The sequence below is a fragment of the Schistocerca americana genome, chromosome 1 (genome assembly GCF_021461395.2).
Source record: "Schistocerca americana isolate TAMUIC-IGC-003095 chromosome 1, iqSchAmer2.1, whole genome shotgun sequence".
Classification (NCBI taxonomy): Eukaryota; Metazoa; Arthropoda; class Insecta; order Orthoptera; family Acrididae; genus Schistocerca; species Schistocerca americana.
Window position 1 is genome coordinate 910896038 of NC_060119.1, and position 27679 is coordinate 910923716.

The following is a 27679-nucleotide window of genomic DNA, read 5'->3' on the forward strand; positions in this document are numbered from 1 at the left end:
ATAGCTTCCCTCCTAGCAGTTTAACCATAGATTATTAAGTTGGTACCAATTCATGATTCCCGCCAACATTTGAGCAGTACAATTCTCAGTATACGGTGTAAAACAGGATATTTTGTAGTTGTTCTGTATGTGTCATACCACTGGAGACTTTATGATCGTAATTAACTAGTACATAATCTATAAATAATGACTTGCTTTTAATAATATATGGAGTAGTAAAATTTAAGATAGTTTAAAAATAGTGTCACAAAGTCCTCCACTTCAGTGTTCTAGGTTTAGGTAAAAGCCACATCATAACCTCGGAAATCGCTATATGGAAACCACAACATATTAGCAACAAAAGAACCATAAATTTGTCTCAAACAAGAATAACTGTCTCATTGCTTCATTCGCATCAGTTTACGACGTCATCTTACATCCCAGCCTAACCAAATCTCTAACGAAGAAAAAGCAGACCCAGAATTATATATGAAGCCATAACTCTGCTTATTTCTATGCTGTATTTATTTTAAATTGTGTGTGCAGCCGACGATACAGTCACATTGTCGTTGGCTGCATATATCACGCCTGCAATGCTCGCTGTAACTGGCTAACTACACTGAAGAGCCAAAGAAATTGGTATACCGCTCCAGTACCTCGTACGGCCCCCAGGAGCACGCAGAAGTGCCGCAGTACGATGTGGCATGAACTCGACTAATGTCTGAAGTGGTGCTGGAGGGAACTGACGCCATAAATCCGTAACAGTCCGAGGGGGCGGAGGTCTCTTCCGAGCAGCACGTTGGAAGACATACCAGATAGGCTCAATAATGTTCGTGACTGGGGAGTTTGGTTGCCAGCTGAAGTGTTTAAACTTATAAGAGTATTCCTGGAGCCACTCTGCAACAATTATGGACGTGTGGGGTGTCACATTGTCTTGCTGGAATTGCCCAAGTCCGTCGGTATGCCCAATGGACATGATGCAGGTGATCAGACAGGATGCTTACGTACGGTCACCTGTCAGAGTCGTATCTAGACGTATCAGGGCCGCGCAGCACCTCAACTGCACACGCCCCACACTATTACAGAGCCTCCATCAGCTTGAACAGTCCCTGCTGACATGCAAGGTCCATGGATTCGTGAGATTGTCTTCGTACTCGTACACGTCCATCCGCTCGATACAATCAGAAACGAGACTCATCCAACCAGGCAATACGTTTCCAGTTATCAACAGTCCAATATCGATGTTGACGGTCCCAGCTGAGGCGTAAATTTTTGTGTCGTGCATCAAGGGATTATGGCTCTGAAAGCCCAAATCGATGATGTTTCGTTGAACGGTTCGCATGCTGACACTTGACGATTGCCCAGCGTTGAAATCTGCAGCAATTTGCGGAAGGGTTGTACATATTTTACGTTGAACGATTCTCTTCAGTAGTTGTAGGTTCTGTCCTTGCAGGATCCTTTCGGAAAAGGATGTTGGAGATTTGATGTTGGAGATTTGATGTTTTACCGGATTCCTGATCTTCATGGTACACTTGTGAAATGGTCGCACAGGAAAATCCCCACTTCATCGCTACCTCGGAAGTACTGCGTCCCATCGCTCGTGCGCCGACTGTAACACCACGTTCAAACTCACTTAAAACTTGATAACCTGCCATTGTAGCAGTAGTAACCGATCTAACAACTGCGCCAGACACTCGTTGTTTTATATAGGCACTGCCGACGGCAGCGCCGTATTCTGCCTATTTATATACCTCAGCACTTGAATATGCATGCGTATACCAGTTTCTTTGGCGCTTTAGTGTAGATCACACATTCTGTGCTCAGACTGCGTAACAGAAGCACATCATACAGCGCACTCTCGATTTCACAGTTTCCGAAGCTATCTTGCCGTATTTGACGGATTTCTTATCTATAATTGCTTATCCCGTAAATAAGCATTTTCAATGCTACAGCGCGTTAAGGATATATCCAAGAGACGCGCTTTTCGTCTCGGTTTGTTGTGCCACAGTGCCTGAAAGTGCGATACCGATACATAAAAATTTAACACTTCCAAGCATCCCATATCACAGGAACTACATTATTCAATGTGAAGCGACGATTTATCACTGGTTGCTTTCAGTGAGGCTTTTGGTACTGTTGATTTCGGTGAATTATTTATTAAATCGAAACTACTGAATTTCTGAAGCATTTCCTATACTATAGCTCGACAACTATTTATACGAGTCATGTTTGTGTGCGAGACGACACGATGGAAACATGTGCCCTTTGGAGTGCTTGGTCCATCGATTTTGTCGCTGCATATCAATAATGTGTAATTTTTTCTCAATCTTGTAAACATCGCTTATATGCTGACGATGTCCTATTGTATCCAAGTGCCAGTCTTAAGAACTTTGCTATTGCTCTAACAAGTGTGAGTGAATCACGATGGGCAAAAAAACTTGGGTATTAAACTAATCCATAAGAAGACACAGGTCATCGTTTCACACCGAAAGTTGATCAGCTGACTCCCTTGTGAAACAGCATCTCTAATATCTATCAATCATATTCAGTTATCGTTCAAGAAAACAGTTCGAGACCGTGTTATAATCTTTTGTGAGCATCTAAACTGAGAAAAACATACAATTGGAGTATGCTAGAAATCTCTGTCTTGACTAAATGGACCTAAACATTTAGAAAATATGTCCACTTCAGATTAAACAAAAACAGACCAGTCTATATTCCTGACAACTCTTTACTACTGTGTGTTAGTTCATCACAATACAAATAGTGAAACCTTATCTTTGTACATAATGAGGAAATTGCTTAATGTTAGTAAGACTGACATTTCTTAATTTCTACAAATGTATCAGTATCACATAGACCTTTTTTTTTTATCTTTGCACTTACCAACTTGAATCACACAACATATTAATGCCTCTTCTTCCTTTGTTGTTTCTTATTTTTTCATTGCTTTATCTTCTCCAAATGTTTTCTTTTCCTTTCTTCTCTTCATTTTTCTTCCTATCTGTAATTTCTTCTGACTTGGAAGTCTTCAAAATTTTTTAAATTTTATTCTTAATATTGTTTATTTCCGTAGCTCCCTATTCTCTAATGTTGTTTCCTTCTACTTCTCTTTTACTTCTGTAATTCATGCTTTTTTCGATTCCTTTTTACAAAAATTTCCAGGAATATTTATTTCAATAGCCTGTTCTCACTCATTCGCTAGATGTGTCCATCGCTAAGCCATTGCTTCCGACATTTTTTTTTTATTGTTGTGTAGATTTCTTCGTGACTTCTCATTTTCTAACCACCTATGGTTTGTATCACATCCATTATTTTTGTAATAATATTTCTCTCTAGTACCTCTGTTATGTATACCTTGTAGTTCATCATTAAGCATTCGTGTGCATGTAAACATTACCACTGTGGTATTGCGTTTTAATTTTTTTCCCTGGATATGCATTTCTTGCTGTGGATATTTCTTCTAAAATCATATGTTGTTTCCGTTTTATTAACCTTTATACCTGTTGCATTTTTTCGAGTCCTTTTTGCTGTATAATTTTTTTCAGCTTTCTCAATTTTACCTCTTGGTGTTTCTACGAATTTTGGTAAGGTTTTTATTATATTTGTCGTGATTTTTATTTTTTCAGGCGAAATTTTCAGATCAGTTCCATCGACATATTTTTTCCAGATGATTCATTTGCGTAACTGATTCTGTCATATCTTCTAAAAGTATTATGAAATCGGCTGCAGATGCCAGACTGTGCACTTCATTTCAGCTTCTTTCCTTCGTAGAATTATTGGTTCCGTTAGATGGTCTTAAGCCCCAAATTCTCCATCCTTTCCAAAACGTAGTTAAACTTGGTATGTTACTCGTTTTTATTTCAGATGGCTGAGATTGTACTACCATAAGTTTAACTTTAGATATCGTTGCATGTATTATGCTTGATGATTTTGCTTTAACATTAAATTGTCCTATTATTTTATCTTTGGCTTTTCTGTCCACCGAATCAAAGCCTTCCTTGAAATCAATAAACTATACTATTACAGGTTTACTGATTAATATTCTGCGGTGAAGTATTGATTTCAAGTTAAAAATCTGTTCTGTGCAGGATCTTCCCTTTCAAAAACAACCATGACGTTTTCGCAGTTGCTGGTCTTGACAGTTTTCATAGTAATTTGTATGCCACTAACAGAAACACTCCTCTGTAAGAATTGTCATTTCATTTGTCTCCCTTTGTTTTAGTGAGAGGATCAGTGCCAATTTTCAGTTTTCTGGAATCCTTTCATTTTTCCAACAGTTCTCATAAAATCAAGTGTATATCATATACAATCCTTTGTTCTGAACATTTCAGTAGTTCTATTGTATAGGAGTCTTCATCATTTGCTTACGTTTTTGAGTGTTATGATGGCTTCATACATTTCTAGCTTTGTAAGTGGTAAATCTTCTTCTAAAAAATTTTGCTAATATTTCACAAGTTTCCATGTTATTTAATCCTATTTTGATATTTTCATCTTTGAAACAATTATTTGGTGTGATACCCATACCCAATAAGTATTTAATAAAGGTTTATTGAAAATTTCTAGTATTGCTTTTGTTGATTCTCTTTTGTAATTCTATCATGTGAGATTTTTTAAAATCTTCTTCTCTAAATTTTACAGTATTTTTGTTGCAATAATGGCCTTTCAGGAACTGTATCCCATTACTTTGTGGATTTACTTTTTCGTTTATCATGGGACAAATAGTATTTTAGCCTTGGAAAGATAATGATCCATAGCAAATTCCCATTTCTGATCACTTTAATGTTCAATTTTTCCTTGAAAATCCTTCTGGATATGGCTACATGATCCAGTTGCAATTCTCCTATGTTTAGATTTGGAGATATCGAATTCAGTGTTTTCTTGGTAGATTGCAAAAATTTGTGGCCATCAGTTTTTACTGGAACATTTGACACATACTGACCACTCTTTCTGCTGGTTCTTAGGTGTGCTGGATATTCCTGTACAGTATCAAATTTCCTTCCCTCCCCAAGCTGTGCAGTGATGTCGCAAAGAAGTATTTTAACATTCTTTTTAGGTGTGTTAGAGATTTCAGGTTTTAAATTTATCGTAGTGTGAAAAAATTAGGAACTAAAAGATTTTGTTCACAGCAACATACAAAAGTGTTCAAATGTGCTTTAATTCCTAAGGGACCAAACTGCTGAGGTCATCGGTCCCTAGACTTACCCACTACTAAACTAACTTTAACTTATGCTAAGAACAGCACACACACACATTACTGAGGGAGGACATGAACCTCTGGCAGGAGGGGTCCCACAATCCATGACATGGTGCCTCAAACCTCATGGCCACTCCATGTGGCAACATATAGAAGCATTTGGGTGTGACTTAAACTAAATAATAGTACTTTTATAATTGTAACTGTGTGTAAGTCCCCATTGCGAAATTTTCAGCTATTTTTGAAAAACTTGAATTCTTTGTTGTGCTATATGTCAGTCAGTGGGAAGTAAATTTTTTTTGTGAGGATTTAATGTAGCTTTTCTGGAAGAGTCTGTCAGAAAGCTTGACTTCGAAGAGTTTTTTGATTCTTTAAATTTGGCATCAGTTATTAGTTCTCCTACTCAGGTGGTACAGGAAAGCAGCACACTGATAGATAATGTTTTTAGAGACCAACGTAAATTTAATCAAATAAAAACTTTTCCCAGAATGATCTGATTATGATGCACTGCTAGTTACAGTATATGACAGCTCCATACAGGATTGCAAATAAGTCCTCCAAACTACTGTATTCAGTTTACAACATAACAATTGCAAATTTTAGGGAAAGCTTACAACAATTAGACTGGGATGAGATGTACAGGGCACTTGATGCTACCCTAAAATTTAACCTATTTCATGATGCATTTGTGAGTATATTGAAAATAGTTTCCCTAAGTAAACAGAAGAACATACTTGTAAGAAACCACCCAAAAGTCATGACTTACTAAAGAGATGAAAGTGTCTTGTAAGTAAAAGAGGGAAATTTATCTTGTAGCTAGAAGGAGTAATGATCCAAAACAGTCACATATTGTAAATATTACTGCACTGTATTAAGAAAAGTTATTAAAGTGTCCAGAAATAAGTGCATTATATCTGAGATTAGCTGCTCTGATAATATAATTAAAGCAGGTTGGAATATTACTGAAAGGGAAACAGAGAAACTGACAGCACAGGAAGATTGTATTTCTATAAAACTCAATGAAAAAATTGTTAACAAAAAGTGAGAAATAGACAATATTTTTAAGAATCATTTTCTAAGCACTGTAGACAGAATAGGGTCCAGCTATTCATTAGAACATGCAAGGCTTTGTATGGAAGAGGCAATACCTATGCTATTTAATCAGACTGAAAGTCAAGCCACCACTCTTACTGAAATTAGGAAAATAATAAATTCACTCAAAACTAAAAGCTTGCATGGATTTGATGGCATTTCTAACTGAGTACTAAAAGCTTGTTCCCAATGGATAAATATGATTCTCAGCCACACATGTATCAGCTCACTGAAACAGTGCAGTTTGTTAAACCATTGCATAAAGAAACATATAGGTCTGATGCGAAAAACTACTGCCCAACCTCACTTCTGATAGCTTTACCCAATATTTTTGAAAAATTAATGTGTTCATGTGTAGCTTCAGATATTTGTAAAGATGGGGTACTAACAAAATGTCTGTTTGGTTTTGAGAAAGGCTTTTCAAAACAAAAAATGCTATATATGCTGTCTCTGTTCAAATACTAAATCGTCTGAATAACAGAACATCATCCATTGGGGTATTTTGTGATCTCTCAAAGGCTTTTGACTGTGTTAATCCTGAAATTCTTCTCGATAAGCTTAAGAAATGTGTTACGAGTGAGACAATGAATAAATGGTTTAGTACATATTTAACTGGAGGAATGCAGAAGGTTAAAATTAACAGTACACATAGTGTGCAAAAATCAGCAGAGACCTCTGACTGGGGAGGTATCAAGAATGGTGTCCTATAGGATTCAGTTTCAGGACCCTTATTGTTCTTAATGTATATTAATAATTTTCCACACTATATTCATGAAGATGCAAAGGTAGTTCTTTTTTCTGATGATACAAGTATCGTAAACCCATCCAACAAACCAGAATTAGCTGAGGGAATTGTAAATAACATCTTTCAGAAAATTATTAAGTGGTTCTCTACAAATAAACTCTCACTAAATTTTCAGAAAACACAGTGTTTACATCTCCGTGCAGTAAATGGTATGACACCATTGATAAATACGAATAGACAGTGAACAGAAGTCTTTTGCTAATGTAGAATATTCAAAATTTCTGGTTTTGTGCAATGATGAGAAATTGAACTGGAAGAAATACATTGATGATCTGCTGAAACAGGTTCAGCTACTTATGCTATTAGGGTTATTGCAAAATTTTGATGATAAACATACCAGTAAATCATCTGACTGCTCCTATTTTCAGTTACTGCTTTCACATGGCATCATATTTTGGGGTAATCATTAACAGAAAAAGAATGCACTGCATATAAGTGTGTAATGAGAATAATAACTGGAGCCCACCCAAGATCAGCTCGCAGACCATTATATAAAACAACTTTTGATCAGTGCCTTCACAATACGTGTATTCACTTACGAAATTTGTTACTGATAACCTACCTGAGTCCAGAAATTACAGCTAAGTACATAGCTACAACACTAGAAGAAAAGATGATCTCCACTATTTTGGGTTACATGTGAATTTGCCACACGAAGTGGTGAATTATGCTGCTACAAAAATCTTTGGTCATTTGCTAAATGGAAGTCTGACAGATAGCCAACCAACATTCAGAAATAGATTAAAAGAATTTCTGAATGGCAACCCCTTCTACTCAGTAGATGAATTTTTGGATATGACATAGTAACTGCAAAAAAAAAAAAAAAAAAAAAAAGGAAAAAAGAGAATGTGATGTAAACTTACGTTAAACTGATATATTCCACATCATTAGGAAATACTGTATTCATGATCTATGGAACAAATGTTAATGCAATGCAATGTAACGTAATAAAGGTGTACAGCAGTTCTATTCTTACACTTTATTGTTAACATGTGCATTCTCTGCATTCTCTCTGACTGTGTCTTCAAATCTGTTTTACTATCTCTGACTTTTGTTTACAAAGATGCTGTTCCAAACACTGTAATGTTTTGCATAATTCTTACTGTTGGATTTCCTTTACATTCTCTGTAATGTTCTGCATTAATTACATCTTGATCTAAAAATCTAGTTTTGTGCACTGATATAATTTCTGTATGATTATTCTGTAGAAATAATTACAGATCAATATGTTTTCAATTTTCAAGAGGAAAATTACATTTAAGATCCCACAGCAGTACTTTTAAATCTTAAAGTTCGAAGGTGTTTCAGTATATTCCACTTCGTGTTCATCCCGGATGCACAGTTGTTGGGACTCCACAGAACCCTAGGACCCATGGATTCCTCACCAGAGTTGCCTCCTGGACTAGTACATCTATAATGCTAACTGTTAGTTTTGCTATCTGTAGTTGTAAATTTAAGAGAGCAGGATATCCAAGGTCTGCTTCGAATTACCAAAATATGACCAGTTTGCTACCCAGGAATTTTCCTAAATTCAGTCGCAACAAACATGTGGGACAGAAGCTGCTGAGGTAGCACCACTGACATGTTGAACCTCTTTCGCCAACAGCGCCGTTGCAGAATCCATCTTCTCTGTCTTTGCTGTCGCTGAGGTCTTCGCCGTAACCTGGCAAAAGATCCTTACATGGTACTACCAGTTGTGACAATTAACAAAGGTTTTTTTTTTAAAAGGAATCACTCGTCTACCACTCCTCCTTTATCCCGGCTTGTGGGAGGAAAATTTGATGACTTTGAGGCCAGGTAGGCGGCGTTACATATTGTCATTATTATTGTTATATATTCGTAGTGAACCATACAACCAGTAACGTTGACACACTAATGGTGTCTGGTTACATGTAAGAAACGAGCTAGTTGCTCTAATCTTGCCAGGTGAAAGAAATTCATAAATAAATAAAGGTGTTCCTTTATTTAAAGTAGTTGAGAATATAAGGAAAACTGTAATTTATTATTGATACATATTATTCACACATTCTTACTTTTTTGTGTATAACTCAGCTGAATGCAATTAATTTGCGTGTAAGTCCTTTGCAAAGAAAAAATTGAAACAGAAAGCTGGTGTTTACCGAGAACGTCTCGCAGCCTGTATGCCTCGGTGACAGGCTTGGAAGCAGTGGTCTAGCGGCTCTGGCTGGAGATTGAGTCGATATTCCGGCAAGAGGCCGAGAGGCGTAGACGTGCTCGTAGTGCCATTGTCCGGGCGGGCCCTTTGTTATGGCGGCGTCACAGACAAAGCGCGCCGCGCCCCAGCAGCGGGAGCCACGGCCTGCAATTAAACACTTGCTCACGCCGGGACAGCGCCCGACCCCACCTGGACCGACGCCAAATCGTCGCCACCGCCGCGCACAGTGTTATGGATATTGCCTGCTTGTTATATCTGCGTCTGCTCTCTCTCTCTCTCTCTCTCTCTATCTCTGTCTCTCTCTATCTCTTTCTTCTACCTGTGTATATCACAATACTAATCACACGTGACAGAACCTCATAACATCTCAGTTTCGCTGCAGATTCAATCAAACGGAAATTTTCTTGGTCTTAACGCTTGCAGTGGAGAGCGTCATATTTCACGATCTGACGGAGTGATGATGCTGTAGTGTACGCGAACGTGTCGTCGTTTACTGACTAAACGAGGATACAAGATGACTTGGACTGCTGCGATGAATGCCATCTAGTTCCAAACGTAGAAAAATGCAAGTTACTGCAGATGAATATGTAAAATAAACCCGCAATATTTCCATACCGCATTCGTAGTGTGCTGTTTCACATTTAATACCAAGGTCTAACGTTGCAAAGCTGTATGAAATGGAACGAGCTTGTGAAGATTCTAGTTGGGAAGGCGAGTGACTGACTTTGATTCAAATGGTTCTAAGCACTATGGGGCTTAACATCCGAGGTCATCAGTCCCCTAGACTTAGAAGTACTTAAACCTAACCTATGGACATCACACACATCCATGCCGGAGGCAGGATTCGAACCTACGACCGTTGCAGCAGCGCGGTTCCGGACTGAAGCGCCTAGAACGGCTCGGTCACAGCGGCCGGCGACTGACTTCGGTTTGTTGGGATAATTTAAAGGAAGTGTCTTTCATCTGTAAAGTAGACTGGATGTAGGACGTTAGTGCGATGCATTCTTGAGTGTTGCTCGAGTGTTGGGATCCGCACCTGGTCGGCTTAGATATCGGAGCAGTTCAGAGGCGGGATGCTAGATTTGTTACAGGCACGTTCAAACAACACGGCAATGCTTCGGGACCTCAACTGGGAGTCTCTGGAGGAAAATCGAAATTTTAGCAAGGAACATCATTAAAAAAAAAAAATTACATATACATTTCGCGCGAGGGCCGCAAAGGTAAGAGAAAGTAGGGTTCATACGAAGGCATGTATATAGTCTTCTTTCCCTCACTCTATCTGCGAGTAGAACAGGAACGGAAATTACTAGTGGTGCTAAGGATACTCTCTGCCATGCACCGTAGCTAGCTTGAGTAGTATATACACTCCTGGAAATGGAAAAAAGAACACATTGACACCGTTGTGTCAGACCCACCATACTTGCTCCGGACACTGCGAGAGGGCTGTACAAGCAATGGTCACACGCACGGCACAGCGGACACACCAGGAACCGCGGTGTTGGCCGTCGAATGGCTCTAGCTGCGCAGCATTTGTGTACCGCCGCCGTCAGTGTCAGCCAGTTTGCCGTGGCATACGGAGCTCCATCGCAGTCTTTAACACTGGTAGCATGCCGCGACAGCGTGGACGTGAACCGTATGTGCAGTTGACGGACTTTGAGCGAGGGCGTATAGTGGGCATGCGGGAGGCCGGGTGGACGTACCGCCGAATTGCTCAACACGTGGGGCGTGAGGTCTCCACAGTACATCGATGTTGTCGCCAGTGGTCGGCGGAAGGTGCACGTACCCGTCGACCTGGGACCGGACCGCAGCGACGCACGGACCACGCCAAGACCGTAGGATCCTACGCAGTGCCGTAGGGGACCGCACCGCCACTTCCCAGCAAATTAGGGACACTGTTGCTCCTGGGGTATCGGCGAGGACCATTCGCAACCGTCTCCATGAAGCTGGGCTACGGTCCCGCACACCGTTAGGCCGTCTTCCGCTCACGCCCCAACATCGTGCAGCCCGCCTCCAGTGGTGTCGCGACAGGCGTGAATGGAGGGACGAATGGAGACGTGTCGTCTTCAGCGATGAGGGTCGCTTCTGCCTTGGTGCCAATGATGGTCGTATGCGTGTTTGGCGCCGTGCAGGCGAGCGCCACAATCAGGACTGCATACGACCGAGGCACACAGGGCCAACACCCGGCATCATGGTGTGGGGAGCGATCTCCTACACTGGCCGTACACCACTGGTGATCGTCGAGGGGACACTGAATAGTGCACGGTACATCCAAACCGTCATCGAACCCATCGTTCTACCATTCCTAGACCGGCAAGGGAACTTGCTGTTCCAACAGGACAATGCACGTCCGCATGTATCCCGTGCCACCCAACGTGCTCTAGAAGGTGTAAGTCAACTACCCTGGCCAGCAAGATCTCCGGATCTGTCCCCCATTGAGCATGTTTGGGACTGGATGAAGCGTCGTCTCACGCGGTCTGCACGTCCAGCACGAACGCTGGTCCAACTGAGGCGCCAGGTGGAAATGGCATGGCAAGCCGTTCCACAGGACTACATCCAGCATCTCTACGATCGTCTCCATGGGAGAATAGCAGCCTGCATTGCTGCGAAAGGTGGATATACACTGTACTAGTGCCGACATTGTGCATGCTCTGTTGCCTGTGTCTATGTGCCTGTGGTTCTGTCAGTGTGATCATGTGATGTATCTGACCCCAGGAATGTGTCAATAAAGTTTCCCCTTCCTGGGACAATGAATTCACGGTGTTCTTATTTCAATTTCCAGGAGTATATATATATATATATATATATATATATATATATATATATGTGTGTGTGTGTGTGTGTGTGTGTGTGGGTATGTGGGTGGGTGTGTGGGTGTAGATGAAGATTACAAAACGTACTTTAAATCATTTACCTTCACGCGAGTTTCTAGTCGCTTGTGAGGTGCAAAGACACACTAAGCGCGAATTTCATCATGTATGAGAGTCACAGCCTTTGGGTGTACAGAGAATGCGTTGCTTTGGGGGATTCGGCTACCTGTCTGTTCAATCTGGTGCCAGCACGACAGAGTTCAGAGAGCGTGCTCGTGTAGACTGTCAGAAAAGGTACATTCGTGTTTCCATGGTCATTGAGGCTAATCGCATCACGAGGCCGCTGACAGCTCTAATAAGTTTGCCTGATATTTCATTTCATTGGCCATTTCTATGATGCAACACACTGGAATCCGTTGGGTGATCGTTGCTTGCAAGCATGCACTGGCGTAATTCTCATTGTCACCTTTATATGAGCGTCTTCGTGCCCAATGTTAAATAGCTTGTTCAAAGTGAATGGTTTCTTTCGTGTTCAACGATCAATATAATCGGCGGCCAGTGCGAGCACAATTTACTAAAGATGTTCTACCTTCTGCAGAATCGTTTCTCAGATATACATTAAACGTATTGGCAGTTGCGAATAATGACAAACATCAGCTGTAGAATGGAATGACGACAATGAAAATATCTACCGGACCGGGATTCATACCCGGATATCCCGCTTATGCGAGCGGTCGCTTTACCTTCTTTTTGAATTTAGTTTTCTTCGTTTTTGGTCATTAAATTTGCTCGGGGCGGACGTCCTGACTCTTTTTTTTTTTTCGTTACAGAGGGCAGTTATCCCTGTCACCGAACACGCTGAGCTACCGTGCTGGTTATCCGTGCACGACTCACGATCAACCCTAACTTCCATATGTCGTCAACCATGCGTCTACGACCTGGACTTGTACATCCTTTATGTTTAGTCCCGTACAGGTTAAACGTTGTATTTGAAAGTCACTTGCCCGGTATCGGCTGAGAAATACGATATTGCAGTGCCTGTGTTATTCTGATTACGATGAAAAGTTCCTGTGGACAAAGGAACTTCGCATCGTAATGAGAATCAAAGTCCATCCTCCATCTGAGTGTATTAATCAAGTAGCAGTCATTTCGCATTAGTTTTCTTTCTTGACTCAAGATTTGCTGCAAAAAAAAAAAAAAAAAAAAAAAAAAAAAAAAAAAAAAAAATATTTTCAAGGCATTTTCACTGAACTTATACCAGTTAGGAACTGAGTTCAAAATTGCGTAGTAGACTTTCACTGTTTCATAAGCCCCTTCTTCCGTGGACAAATTACGAGTACAATTGCGTAAGAGTACGAACAGATAATACCACTTTTCCCCATTACTGCCACCGCTCCACTAAATATACTTATATATTGCCCGTCTCCGTATAACCGTGAATTACTCGATTTTACCATTATGGTCAGTCCAAGAAAGGTTCGAGGAGGTACTTGAGTGCTTTTAAAGTTTTATAAGCAATGTTTCCACGACGCCCATCGTCTCACCTGCAGGGTCTTTGTGAGACTCTCGTGCTTCTAGGCAAACCCAACGGTAATATCTCACTTCTTACCAATTTCTCTGGCCCATCTTTTAATAAAATGCAGCAATCGTTCTGGGTGCACGAATAACCCTGCTCAGTTTATTTTATTTGTAAAGCAATCGTAGGAGCTAAGTCACACAACATAACTTTATCGCTGCCTGTCCCTCAAAAACACTGATGGAAAGCCTTAAAATACGCCAGTTTTCGTGTGAAGCTCATTTACACACTGTAGGTTTTTTTCCACTCAACCTGGCTTCTCTTGAACTGGTGATGATGTTACTGATAAGTTCCTGTAGAAGGAAGATTAATTGACGGGAAACGGAATACAAGGCTGGACCGAACGTGGAAAACGTACACGTGGATTGCCGGTCTGGGAATCCTTCCGAATACGAGTACTTTGCCGTATCGATATGCCAGTTGGATCGATGGCAGTATATTATGTCTTTCCCCTGCTACGAAAATCATATGGTATAAGGTTATAATGAGATTTCATTACCTCATTTTGCATTGCACATAAGGATATGCCTCCATTTTGCAACATGTTTAGAAAGCTTTGCATTAATAGTAGACGCTAAGAGTAGCGAAAAAATGTCTTCGTTTTGAAACACATGACACGTCAAACGAAAGTGCCGCTCATAAATTTTCCCTTCTACATAATTGTGGTGAGAATTTATACCCATGGTATTTAGTGAGATCTGCTAGTTTAACAAAGGTGGTGAGAACGATGTTTTTTCGTGTTCTTACTAAACGACTCACAGTTAAGTGTGCCATTCACTTTTATGCGTGGTTAAGTTTCTTGGTTTTTGAGTTTTATATAAGGGAAGATCAAAAAGTTCCCCTTTGAGGGCGTTGCTACAGCTTAATGCAATGCAGTGGAACTCCCATGCTGGTATCTGAGCACCGACATTTAGGCAAGGGATTAGTGTGACATTCGTGTCTTTCCAACGTCCGTGTGGTACATACGAAAATGTGAACTATGGTGATGTTATTACCAAAAACGTCCAAACAGGACCAATGTGGTGTTATTCTTTTCTTGACGGTTAAAGGATAAATACCGGTAGATATCCATCGTAGAATGAAGAATGAGTATGCTATTAAGGTGAAGCGTCCCGGAAACTGCGACAAGGGGTGCTGCTGCTTCATGGTAACGCACGTCTCTATATCGCAAAGCTTACAACGCTGAAGTTTCGCAGACTCAGTTGGGAGACACTCGAGCACCCGCCCTGCAGTCCTGATCTCCCTCCATGAGATTATCATGCCTTCCGCTCTTTGAACAGGCCTTGAAGGGTCGACGATTCCCGTCGAACGGGTATGTACAGCAGACAATTACGGAGCTTACTCTTTATAATTAACGGCTCTCAAGATGATATAGATCAAATTTTCACAACTTTTAATAAACTCCACGATAAAATAAGCTTTACGCTGGAAAATGAATCTCCCAATAGATCTTTGAATTATTTAAACCTAAGTTTGGCAATAGAGGAGAACCGTATTAGGTTTAACATTGTTGGGGAAAGTACCTTTTCCGATAATATCATCCCAGCCGGCTCTACACACCGTCAAGCCCACAAAATGGCCTTCTTCCATTCTTGCGTATACCAAGCGCTCGCCATTCCTCTTTCAGCAGACGCAATAGAGAACGAGTTACAAACCCTAGATGTTATCGCCTATAATAATCGATATAAACCAGAAATTGTGAGACAGCTCTTTAACAAGAAAACAGATAGGAAAACTGCGGCCTCATCTACACTAGGAGTCGCACCAGAGGATAACTCGACAAGCTTCATTTCTACTCCCTTCATAGGCAAAGCATCGTATAAAATAGGGCGAATCTTAAAGAGCCATGGTTTTAAGATTGCATATTCTACGAATAACAGCCTCAAAAATAACTTGATTCACTCGTTAAAGAATACTAATGATAAGTTATCTCGTTCTGGGGTGTACAAAATCACCTGTAGTGATTGCCCGAGTTTTTACATCGGACAGACAGGGAGAGCCCTCTTAGCTAGATATAAAGAACATATACCCACGAAAAGTGGTGATGGCACGCGTGGCTCGACTTTTGCCGAGCACCTTGTTCATTTGGCCCATGCTCCCAATCCACCAAATAACACAGAGCTATTAAATTGCGAGGTTAAAGCGACTAGGCTTGACATCCTTGAGGAGTTGCAAATCTTTAAACACCTGTTGTTTGATAAAGAAAACCTGCTTAACGACCGGCTAAAATTGAGAAATAAGAGCTTTTTCGAAGGTTTAAAAAAAAATGGTTCAAATGGCTCTGAGGACTATGGGACATAACATCTGAGGTCATCAGTCCCCTAGAACCTAGAACTACTTAAACCTAACTAACCTTAGGATATCACACACATCCATGTCCGAGGCAGGATTCGAACCTGCGGTTGCGCGGTTCCAGACTAAAGCGCCTAGAACCGCTCGGCCACCCCGGCCGGCGGAAGGTTTCCAACCTCTGCTTTACCGGCCCCGATGTTACGTTGCCTTTGCAGTCGCCAACGCCTGACTCCACTTTCTTTAGTCTCGTTCTTCTCAAAAGTAAGTTCGGTTACATATTACGCCATTAACAGTTTTAATGATTATATTAATCCAATTCCTAACATATAGTTAGCTACTGTTATGCGTCTATATTTCCATTCACGCATGCGCTTGACCATCAGTGGTGCTCGGTACATGGCTGATCGCTGCGATTAGGTCCGGCGCAGCTCTCGCGGCCTACCGACCTCGTCAGCGCAGTGGGGCCTGCTGTTTCTCTTCAGCTAAGTAATGTAGATTTATGACTGGGTAATACGGTGATATAGTTTTATACTTCACATGGCCAAACTTTGGCATGCAGTAGTTTAGTGTCAATAGCTTCTGAAGGACAAATTATATTGTCTGAAACCTAGGTAGAGATTGGTTTCTTTGCTGACGTGTTATATGTTTTATTCACATTTTTACCAATGCTCCCTCTGCCATAAATGGAGCACGAATGTTTTTCCTCTGGAATAACAAAAATACGTTAGGAAACTATAATAGCTTCGATTACGGAACAGAGATGATACAATTAGCCGCGGGGGATTAGCCGTGCGGTCTAAGGCGCTGCAGTCATGGACTGTGCGGCTGGTCCCGGCGGAGGTTCGAGTCCTCCCTCGGGCATGGGTGTGTGTTTGTCCTTAGGATAATTTAGGTTAAGTAGTGTGTAAGCTTAGGGACTGATGACCTTAGCAGTTAAGTCCCATAAGATTTCATACGCATTTGAATATTTTTGTTTTGATACAATTAGAACTGTTAAATTAGGAACACAGATCAATCGAAAACGTGTTACACGGCCTTAGCTCTTAATCATAATAATGTTTTTGTAAGTGTTCCAGCTCGTTGGTTACTGAATTACTGCTCTCATCCCTACAAGTTGCACACTTTCGGTATGTTAGAACGTCAGCAAATTAGTGTAACTTACCACAAACAAATTAAAACACAATGAAGTTCTTATGCAGTACAAGAAATCCACAGGAATTCTAGCGACGAAGGAGTAGTTGTATGCTACAAATAACGGATAATGCACTTAATACTTCAGTATTCAAAGCACAGAACTAAAACGGCATCAGTACATAACGCAGCGTTAGTGAACATATCCAATACGTCTTTCCCGTGAAACAGTGTTTTGCAAATTTGGAACTACTGAAGTCATGAGACGTTATTTGCATCTTTTCGTAGCGGCAACCTAGGTACTGCACAATGCTCACAGTTTCACGTAAAAACAGACTCTATTACTAGACTGTGGAATTATCGGTTTGTTTCGTGTGATTATATTGATACGCCACATGAGTCATCGTTCTTTGTAAAACTGTTTGTAGTTCACGTTTTGTGCTGAAGTACATCCTTGGCTGTCCGGGTAGTTATCATTGTCTCACAGGGACAGAACTGAACAAAAAGCCATGTTATAGCTTCAGCTTTGCTTCTTCAAAGAATAATATCTGTAAGGTTATTGTACTGAGTTTTCGAGATTCAACAGTGTTGCTTCTGAATAGGACAGAACCGTACCCTTTACAGCAAGGCCATACCCGGGCCTTGTGCCAAAGCGCCCAGACTAGCTCCATGTTTCCCCCGCCGCCACGCAACGCAGTCTGAGCGCGAGGAGAAGGACGTGAAAACAGCGAACGCGCCGCATTTAAATGGCAGTGCAGTCACACTGCATGCGAGTTGGTTTTATATTTCACATTTCTCAACAACAAAGATCACAAGGTAAGCAAGTTCTCGTTATTAATTAATTATTTTTGGTGCGCTGAAGTCATAAAATACTTTTCTTTTTTATCTGGTACAAACTGTCGGCATACGGACAGACGCAAACAGTTTCACGGAGTTTCGCAAACAAGTAGCCAAGCAATCATGAGTTATTTAGTTTTATAATCGAGAAAAGGTCTTTCACACAAATATATCGGTCGAAATATTATAGCCCTTTAACAACCTCATTATGGAGACTTGGAAAATCTTCCTGAGGGAAGCAACGTGGACGTCCTGGACAGTTTTAACGTGAAAAGATTTGTCACACAAACAGGAATTACCTTGCAGATCAATCAGCTACGTCTGCACATTCACAGGTCACTTTCAACTGAAATGGCAAACGGTCTCGAAACCAGCTCGAAAGGAGATGTAATACTGACAATGCCGTCAAAACCTTTATAAAACTATCATTTTAATTCTTGCAAGGTTGCAATGAATTAATCTAACCTTGCACTTCCATTAACGCCAGTGAGCTTAGAAAACTGGACCGTCTGTCAGGAAATTGGAAATTTGTGGTAAGGTCTGATGGGACCAAACTGCTGTCATCGGTCCCTAAGCTTACACACGACTTAATCTAACTTAAATTAACTTACGCAAAGAATGACACATGCACCCATGCCCGAGGCAGGACTCGAACCTCCGACAGGGGGAGCCGCTCGGAGCGTGACAAGACGCCCTAGATCGTGGTGCTACCCTGCGCTGCTATCTTTGTCAGAATGTCTCCCTCCGTTCCTGCACTACTTTATCCTTCATAAATTAAAAAGTAGCGAGTTTTAATCGAAAAATCGTTCCAGGCATTCTCCTTAAATTAAACAATTATGCAGTAATATATGAAGTCTGCATACTCTTCGTTCATTTCCACTGAAAGCTATTGCAATTGACAATGGAGTAATGAGTGAGACTTCAGGAATATTACTATTCGTTCCACCAATTTCTTCTAGTGCTCCATACCTGCAAATTTAGCACGAAGTACTTCTCGATGTACAGAACAACGAACCCCGTCCGCCAATCGTTGTAATTATTTGCGCTTTCATTGTCATCTAAATTTTTAAATTCTCTCTGCATGGTACTGTAATGTCGTCTCATTTCAGTTCCCACCGCTTAAGTGAATTGGGAATTCTTCTCCCTCTCTTCTGTGCTCGATTCATTTTAAAGGATTGAGACGACAGGTCGCTCGACTGCGTCTTTTTGCGCAAACAACCGTTGGACTTGCCAACGTCCTTCATACCAAGAACAAATAGCGAAGGGTAAACAGCGCCAACACCACGATTTTGCTGAATTCAGTCAGTTGCGCCGACCGTAAAATACCGAACCGCAGTGCTAAATGAAACGTTGCACTGTTCCAGGTGCTTCCAAAAGGCCGATAACTCCCGAGTGAGAGGCCAGGCCTTGGCACGCCCATGTCCCGCACACACTGCACGTGTGAAGTTGGGCAAGCCGTGTCTGGCGATGCTTTCAATTTAGTACGCTAAGCCATCTAAGGAATGAGACGATCTCATTATGTAAATTATGTGTGTCTTACAATTTATGTAACGAAAGAGGTAACTGTCCTCAGCCCAAAGGTTGGTTTGAACACTGCGGTACGGTCCTACGCATGGCCCAACTGGATTGGTATGTCCTTGTTTTCCTTTGATCTGGACCATTAGGACAACGGTGCAAGGATACAGTCTACAATATAGTACAGTGGTCCATGTTCTTCCTGAAATCCTGCTTACCAAAATAACGAAAAGTACTACACTCATGCTCAAAAATTAAGGATAATTGCAGAATGTGGTGCCACACAAGGTGGCACTACACAAAACTGCCGCTAATAGCATAGGCACATAGGGAACACACACGACGCAGATCTGTAAGTCCACGGTATTGATGATAAATTGAGAAAACCGTCCCGAAACACATGCGATACAAAACCCCACTGTTTCCTACGCCTATACCCCGTCATCAATATGGGATATGTTCACCATACACACGTACACAGGCCGCACATCGGGTTGGCATACTCTGGATCAGATGGTCGAGCAGCCTCCCATTCTTCCACCAGTACCTGTTGGAGCTCCTGAAGTGTCCTAGGGGTTTGAAGATATGCAGCAATACGTCGACCAAGAGCATCCCAGACGTGCTCGATGGGGTTTAGGTCTGGAGAACAGGCGGACCACTCCATTCGGCTGATATCTTCTGTTTCAAGGTACTCCTCCATGATGGCAGCTCGGTGGGGCCGTACGTTATCATCCATCAGGAGCCACTATAACCCTGAAAAGGTAGACATACTGGTGCAAAATGACGTCCCGATACACATGACCTGTTACAGTTCCTCTGTCAAAGACAAGCAGTCGTATACGTGCACGTATCATAATCCCACCCCACCACGACCTCCATACAGGTCCCTTTCAAGGATATTAACCGGTTGGTATCTGGTTTCTGGTTCACACCAGATGAAAACCCTGCGAGAATCACTGTTCACACTATACCTGGACTCGTCCGTGAACATAACCTGAGACCACTGTTCCAATGACAATGTACTGTGTTCTTGACGCCAGGCGTTACCGGCTCTCCTGTGACCAGGGGTCAGTGGACTGCACCTTGCTGGTCTCCGGGCCAATAAACCATATCTGTTCAGTCGTCTGTAGACTTTGTGTCTGGAGACAACTGTTCCAGTGGCTGCGGTAAGGTCCCGAGCAAGGCTACCTGCAGTACACCGTGGCCGTCTGCAGGTACTGATGGTGTGATATCGGTCTTCTTGTGGTGTTGTGCACTGTGGACGTCCCGTACTGTAACGCCTGGAAACGTTTCCTATCTGCTGGAATCGTTGCCATAATCTTGAGATCACACCTTGTGGCACACGGAGGGCCCGTGCTACGACCTGCTGTATTTGACCAGCCTCCAGTCACCCTAGTATTCTACCTCTCATAACGCCATCAATACGTGTTCTTTGAACCATTTTCAACTCAAGTCACCATTAGCACATCTGAAAACGTCTGCACACTTACTCGCTGCACCGTACTCCGACGTGCATCAACACGCCTCTGCGTATATGGACTGCTGCCAGCGCCACCGTGCGACGACCACAGGTCAAATGAACTGTATGGTCATACCCCGAAGTGATATAAAACCGCAAACCGCCCACTAGAACGTTGTTTCACCATGTATCAGCATTATCCTTAATTTATGAGCGTCAGTGTAATTTCGATTTCTATTAATACTATAACTGTTGTGGCTGTCCCTCACACTAACATTGAAGACACGCAGAATGTTTTCTTTTTTATATCGTGGGAGAAAAGAAAACAAAAATTTGCAAATCATTTTTGGACTCACACTTATTTGTTCACATAGAAGTCAGAGTCTCATCTCACAAAGTTTAATCTAATAATTCATGAAATCATACCTTTAACACCACACAACTAAGCGCAAGCTACCGCTTTTTCTTGCCCAACGTCTTGAGGAAGGTAGCGCTTCATTTTTCAAGTCTTTTATATCTCCTTCCTGGGTACAATGGCATCTTACTGAATAAATGAACTGAAATTCTTAACATTACTTAATGTATTACTTTCTTAAGGAACTGCCAAAGGAGGTGCGCCCAGTATAACTAAGTCCATTACAGCGAAATTTTACATAAGAAATTTGTGATATTAACTGCCTCAGACAAAACGATGCCGACCGCAGGTGTTGTGTTCGTTCCTCATGATACCTGAACGAAAATATCAAATTGAGCAATGTAGAACAATTGTTTCGCCATATGAACCTCTTTGCGCAGGAGCGGGTATACAATAACCCTCATACATGACAGATTCAAGCATTCGGTACTCACTCTAAATGACCTCGACTAAATGCTGGGATCCTTATTTCGTTTAGGTCATGATGGATTACTCTCTGAATCCATATGTATTTTAACTATCGGCCCGTCTGTAGCGACTTTGATGTCAAAAGGACGATTAACTCCAGCCTCCCTTTATTCATTTCGTATCGCACAAGAGCTACGTTCTGCAGACGCGGCGTTTGCGGGCTTGCCCTTAGCATAGATAAGTACCGACGTAAAAAGAAGCATCAGACTACGATATGGTCTATAAGAATTCTGACAATGCAGACCAAATGGATGATTATTTTCCCCGGGGGCATAGAAATATGGCTGCGGCTGCTGGAGCGTATCGGCGGGGGCGACGAATGCGGTGGGTCTGTGCGGCGAGGTAGTGAGGCGCGGCCGTTATATTGGTCGGGCGAGAGCAATATGTGTGAAACGGAAACACGAAATGTCACAGGGCATAAACGTCAACATGGCTCCCCTGCCGTCCCCGCGCTCGGGAGGGTGGCGGTGCGGCGATAATAAGGCGACTCCGCAGCCGCCCGCCAAGACAAGGGCGCCGCGCAGCGGCGGGCGCCAGCACCACAGCCCCGGGGAATTCCCCCACACCCGCAATAAGCTCGCTCCACTATTCCTCCGGTGTACCATAATTTTCTTTCCTTTCATTTCCACGTCGTGTAATTCGTTCCTCCAAGGAAAATCAGCCCTCACGCCCCAGGCACCTCCCTTCCCCGGAGGACGCCATCTTTACGAGCCGAGCTTCCCTCCCAAGGACCGCAGAGGGCACACGCCCCGCGCCAGTTCTGCCAGCACTTAGCACGCCGGACCTGCTAGGACATCTACGGGACTAGAGTAATTGGCCTGCTGCAGTTCGCCCATTACTGCACGTCTGTGGTATTGGTGTTTGTGGTATTTGTTACTGTATCCTCACACCCCTGGTATCGAATGCTAATTGATTTGTTTTAGCACAAGTACTTATCTACGAGTTAAGTGTCTAATGTATCGGTATGTTCCCCGTCATAGTGTTATTACATTTCTGCTAACCTCCGCGTTCTTTTTTGACATTTTTCGAGAATGTCCCGTGTTACAGTGCATCCTCAACAGCATTGTGCAGTTCCCCGGTTGTAACACAATGACGTGTCTTAATGACCCCTCCTAGGTAGTTGTCAGTTGTAATGCTGTAAGGTCTTCTTGGTGTCCATTTCAATGGAGCTGGTGATACTGATTAACCATGACCTATCCACCGTCCTGGAATGTGTTCGTTTAGGAACTCGCGCGCTGGAATGGTGTAGTGAGGAAGTGTTCTGTCTTGCTGCAACCATATGCGTTCTGTGAGGCCAATTTCCTCAGTCTGAGGTATTAACCATGTTTGTAACATGTCTAAATAATTTGCGCCGTTAACAGTCCCTTCAAAAAAGCACGGCCCAAGCAGATGTCGTGATGTCATCGCCCATACTATTACGTCAGGCGGTTTCTTTTTAACTCGACAGGGGAGTGTTATGGGACCATTGCTTTTTACAATATATATAAATGACCTAGCAGATAGTGTCGGAAGTTCCATGCAGCTTTTCGCAGATGATGCTGTAGTATACAGAGAAGTAGCAGCATTAGAAAATTGTAGCGAAATGCAGGAAGATCTGCAGCGGATAGGCACTTGGTGCAGGGAGTGGCAACTGACCCTTAACATAGACAAATCTAATGTATTGCGAATACATAGAAAGAAGGATCCTTTATTGTATGATTATATGACAGCGGAACAAACACTGGTAGCGGTTACTTCTGTAAAATACCTGGGAGTATGCGTACGGAACGATTTGAAGTGGAATGATCACATAAAATTAATTATTGGTAAGGCGGGTGCTAGTTTGAGATTCATTGGGAGAGTCCTTAGAAAATGTAGTCCATCAACAAAGGAGGTGGCTTACAAAACACTCGTTCGACCTATACTCGAGTATTGCTCATCAGTGTGGGATCCGTACCAGGTCGGGTTGATGCAGGAGATAGAGAAGATCTAAAGAAGAGCGGCGCGTTTCGTCACAGGGTTATTTGGTAAGCGTGATAGCGTTACGGAGATGTTTAGCAAACTCAAGTGGCAGACTCTGCAAGAGAGGCGCTCTGCATCGCGGTGTAGCTTGCTGTCCAGGTTTCGAGAGGGTGCGTTTCTGGATGAGGTATCGAATATATTGCATCCCCCTACTTATACCTCCCGAGGAGATCACGAATATATAATTAGAGAGATTCGAGCGCTCACGGAGGGTTTCGGGCAGTCGTTCTTCCCGCGAACCATACGCGACTGGAACAGGAAAGGAAGGAAATGACAGTGGCACGTAAAGTGCCCTCCGCCACACACCGTTGGGTGGCTTGCGGAGTATAAATGTAGATGTAGATGTAGATCATGAGGATTCTCTTTGGCGCAAACGACAATATTCCTAAAATATGAGCTGCAACAGATGGCATTTTCATTCAAAAACATAATCTTGGTACGTTCGCTGCATTTGGAAATTAACTTAACGAAGCACCGCAATCTAAAACAAGCTCATTCCGCTCTGTACCCAGTAACTTATTTACGAACATCGGTTAGAAAGGTCTGACCTTAAGGTCTTTTTTCATGCGCTCTCGCACTGTTGCCACCGTTATACCGAGTTCCCATGCACGTTTACGTTCGACCTAATATGAGATTGTTCAATATAAGCAGAGACTCTCTCACATGTTTTTCTCATGTTTCTTTACTTCCACGCCGCGGTATGTCTTAACACTACCAAAAGCAAGTGCACTTCATTCCCAATACAGAATTGTTGCCTTTGGTTGTGGAGCTTTATTTAAAAAATGGTTCAAATGGCTCTGAGCACTATGGGACTCGACTTCTGAGGTCATCAGACCCCTAGAACTTAGAACTACTTAAACCTAACTAACCTAAGGACACCACACACATCCATGCCCGAGGCAGGATTCGAACCTGCGACCGTAGCGGTCTCGCGGTTCCAGACTGTAGCGCCTAGAGCTGCTCGGCCACCCCGGCCGGCTAGCTTTATTAAATCTTTCCTGGAATGCTTCCATAACCTGTCTCATTGTCTGCTCTGTTTTTTGTCGTGCGTTCACATACTTGTCACTAAGTGCTCTTCAATAGAGTTACTACGACCGCTCCTATCTGCCAAGGGAACGAATTAAAACTCGAGTGCGATTGCGATTGTGAAAACATGTAACCATGAATTCCAACAATTGATTCCAACAATTGAGTCCAACAACTGGCAAGAAGTAACATAGCTAATCAACTGCGTAACAACATTTGATACTAAAAAGAGTTTACAGGGGTACGGGTAGTAGTTTAATAATCTGTGTGACACTTTTGTAAGGATACTGGACATCGACTGATATTAAAGTTAATGAACAAAAATCACAATTCATATACAGGTTCGAGCGAAACCTCGTAATACCCTCAGAATGGTGTACCTGACGTCGAATCGATCCAAACGTTTTACAGTAACCATTCTTAGAAAATGCATCATTTTGGTGTTACAGCCATTAAATGATAGCAATGAGTGACAAGTGCGTGGAAATGAGTGTATTTAAAATAGCTTGCCGTAGCTTCTTTCTGTTATACTAAAGAGCACAGCTTTTAATTAAATTTGTTGAAGATAATGGTTTTAAGTCAACAGTCAAAGCAGGACAAATTTTAAATTCATGGGTGGTTTCATTCGAAACATATTTTCTGTGATGTTTAATTGCTAAAGCTTGACTATAGGATCAAGTCCGCTAAATCTAAACTAAGGCTACAATTTTCCTGAGATAATAAACTGTACAGCAGAAATAGCACACTAGTAAAACAGTGAACATGTGGTATCGTAAGGTTCCATGTTATTCATAATGAAATCAAAATTCCACGTGTTTGAACTTTTTCTGATGCACAGAGAGCGTGAATGAACTTTTATCCTAACAAATACAGTAAATCAGTAAGAGACAAATAAGACAATGGCGTAAAAGAAAACAAAAAATAAATTTTGAATAATCCTGTTTTCTCAAATTACATTTTTACCTCAAAGGTCATAATTCTTGCCCCCCATATCATACGAAGTTAACATAGTTGAAAAATTGACAATTTCCTGTCGCATAACGAATGATTCTCTTGGCCACACAAATACTTTCGCTTCCAAGAAAACTTCAGCGTGGTCGTCACTGATTGGTCTTCTTTTAGGGTCGCTGCTCCACAGAGATGTATTTCCAATGTAGCTGTGCTCGATACGATATCCTGTTCCGTATTCTGACCCGTATCAAGTTCCTTGTACAATTTCCGATAGAACATCAGACTAGACCATATCTTTATATAATAGGGATGACACATTCAGCCGTATTTTTAGGTCTTATTTTATTTGCAGTCGATTTCGAAATTACATCATACTGTCTTCAGGCCCCTCTATGATACCAGGTAGTGATGCGGATACCGGGTAACCAACAGTATATATATCATAGACAGTATAAAATATCGATGTCGCTATACTACATCTTCTCTCCTCTTTGTAGTGTGGAACGTGGTAGCACAGATGAGGATGCCATCTTTATTACACATGGTTATGTACGATAGCTTTTCTCCACCATGCATGCAAGCATTTACATGCATGTTTAGTGTGACAAGGGTTGAACACGTACTTGAAAGTGGATTTATCGTAGAAAGACTGCTGACATTTTACGGTGGGTCTGGTTGCTCTCTCACTGCCCTTTAAACAATCTGTTCACCCAGCTGGATAGGCTTCAGGTTGCCTGCCCCTTTACTCTGCGATGGTAGATACTGGTTTAGCCGACAAAATCGTCTAAATACCTACCACGCAAAGGCCACATGACTCCAGCACATGGGCAGTGACTGAAATTTAGTTAAATTATCGAGCGTTCGGGACTCTTGCGTGAGTCGTTTGAGAAAAAAAAATGGCAAAATTTCCTTTACCCTGGTTTATTGTATTTAAAACGAAAAGAATGACTATCAAGTCCGTATTTAATATTTCGACATAAATTATGCAATATTAATGACTGTCTCTGTTAGAAGTTCACACCTGAAAACAGCCAAAGGATATTTTGTCAGACCCGATATTTTAAACGTCCTTAGCAGTGACTGACCCACGACCACTTGCGAGTTAACACATACAGTCGTTAAGCAGGCTTCTTATAAAAAAGTGCCGCCATAATGACTCATAATCTGTACGAAACACGCCACGCGGAGTTTATGGACGACTTGAAATGCTGGCACGCGAATATCCCCAAAAATAAACCACTCACAACGCTATAACGTTCACAAAATCCTCAACACTGTATTTTCTTTTCGTCAACGACACGAAAGCAGATCAAACTCGCGAATTTCTTAATTTTGATACAAATTCGATCAGTACGATTTAAAACAGTTTACCAGAAGAAGGCTCCCGAGCGACTCTATTTACTCATAGATCTGAGGGCACAAAGCTCTACTGAAGCGCGTTCCGTTTGCCCAGCATGTTAAGCAGCCGATCACATCATCTCGACCACTTCAGCACACGCTGTATTTCGAGTGTCAGCCAATCAGATTACCACAAGTAACTTAGACCAGAAATCTCGTAGTTCCCAAACTAAACATAATTTACTGAAAACAAAATACGATACCTCTCCACAAAATAAATTACTAACAGAATTGATACTCAGTCACCCTTCTGGCTTCCTTTTACAAAATCAAGCTCACTCTGACATGTCACAAATTCCCCTACTTCGCAACAACTATCTCACCCGTACATTTACATAGTTTTAATAAAATAGCAAGTTTTCGCTTTACATGTATCCTCAATTCACTCTCTCAGTCTCTTCAAAACATTTACACAGCCAAAACTAAGTCAGAAATCTGTGGTAATGAAACTAAACAAAACGTAGAAAATCAGATTGTATAAACCCTATCCTCTTAGTTGTAGTTTCTGTTGATACTATAGACCAGTGGTTTTCAACCCGTGGGTCGCGACCCCC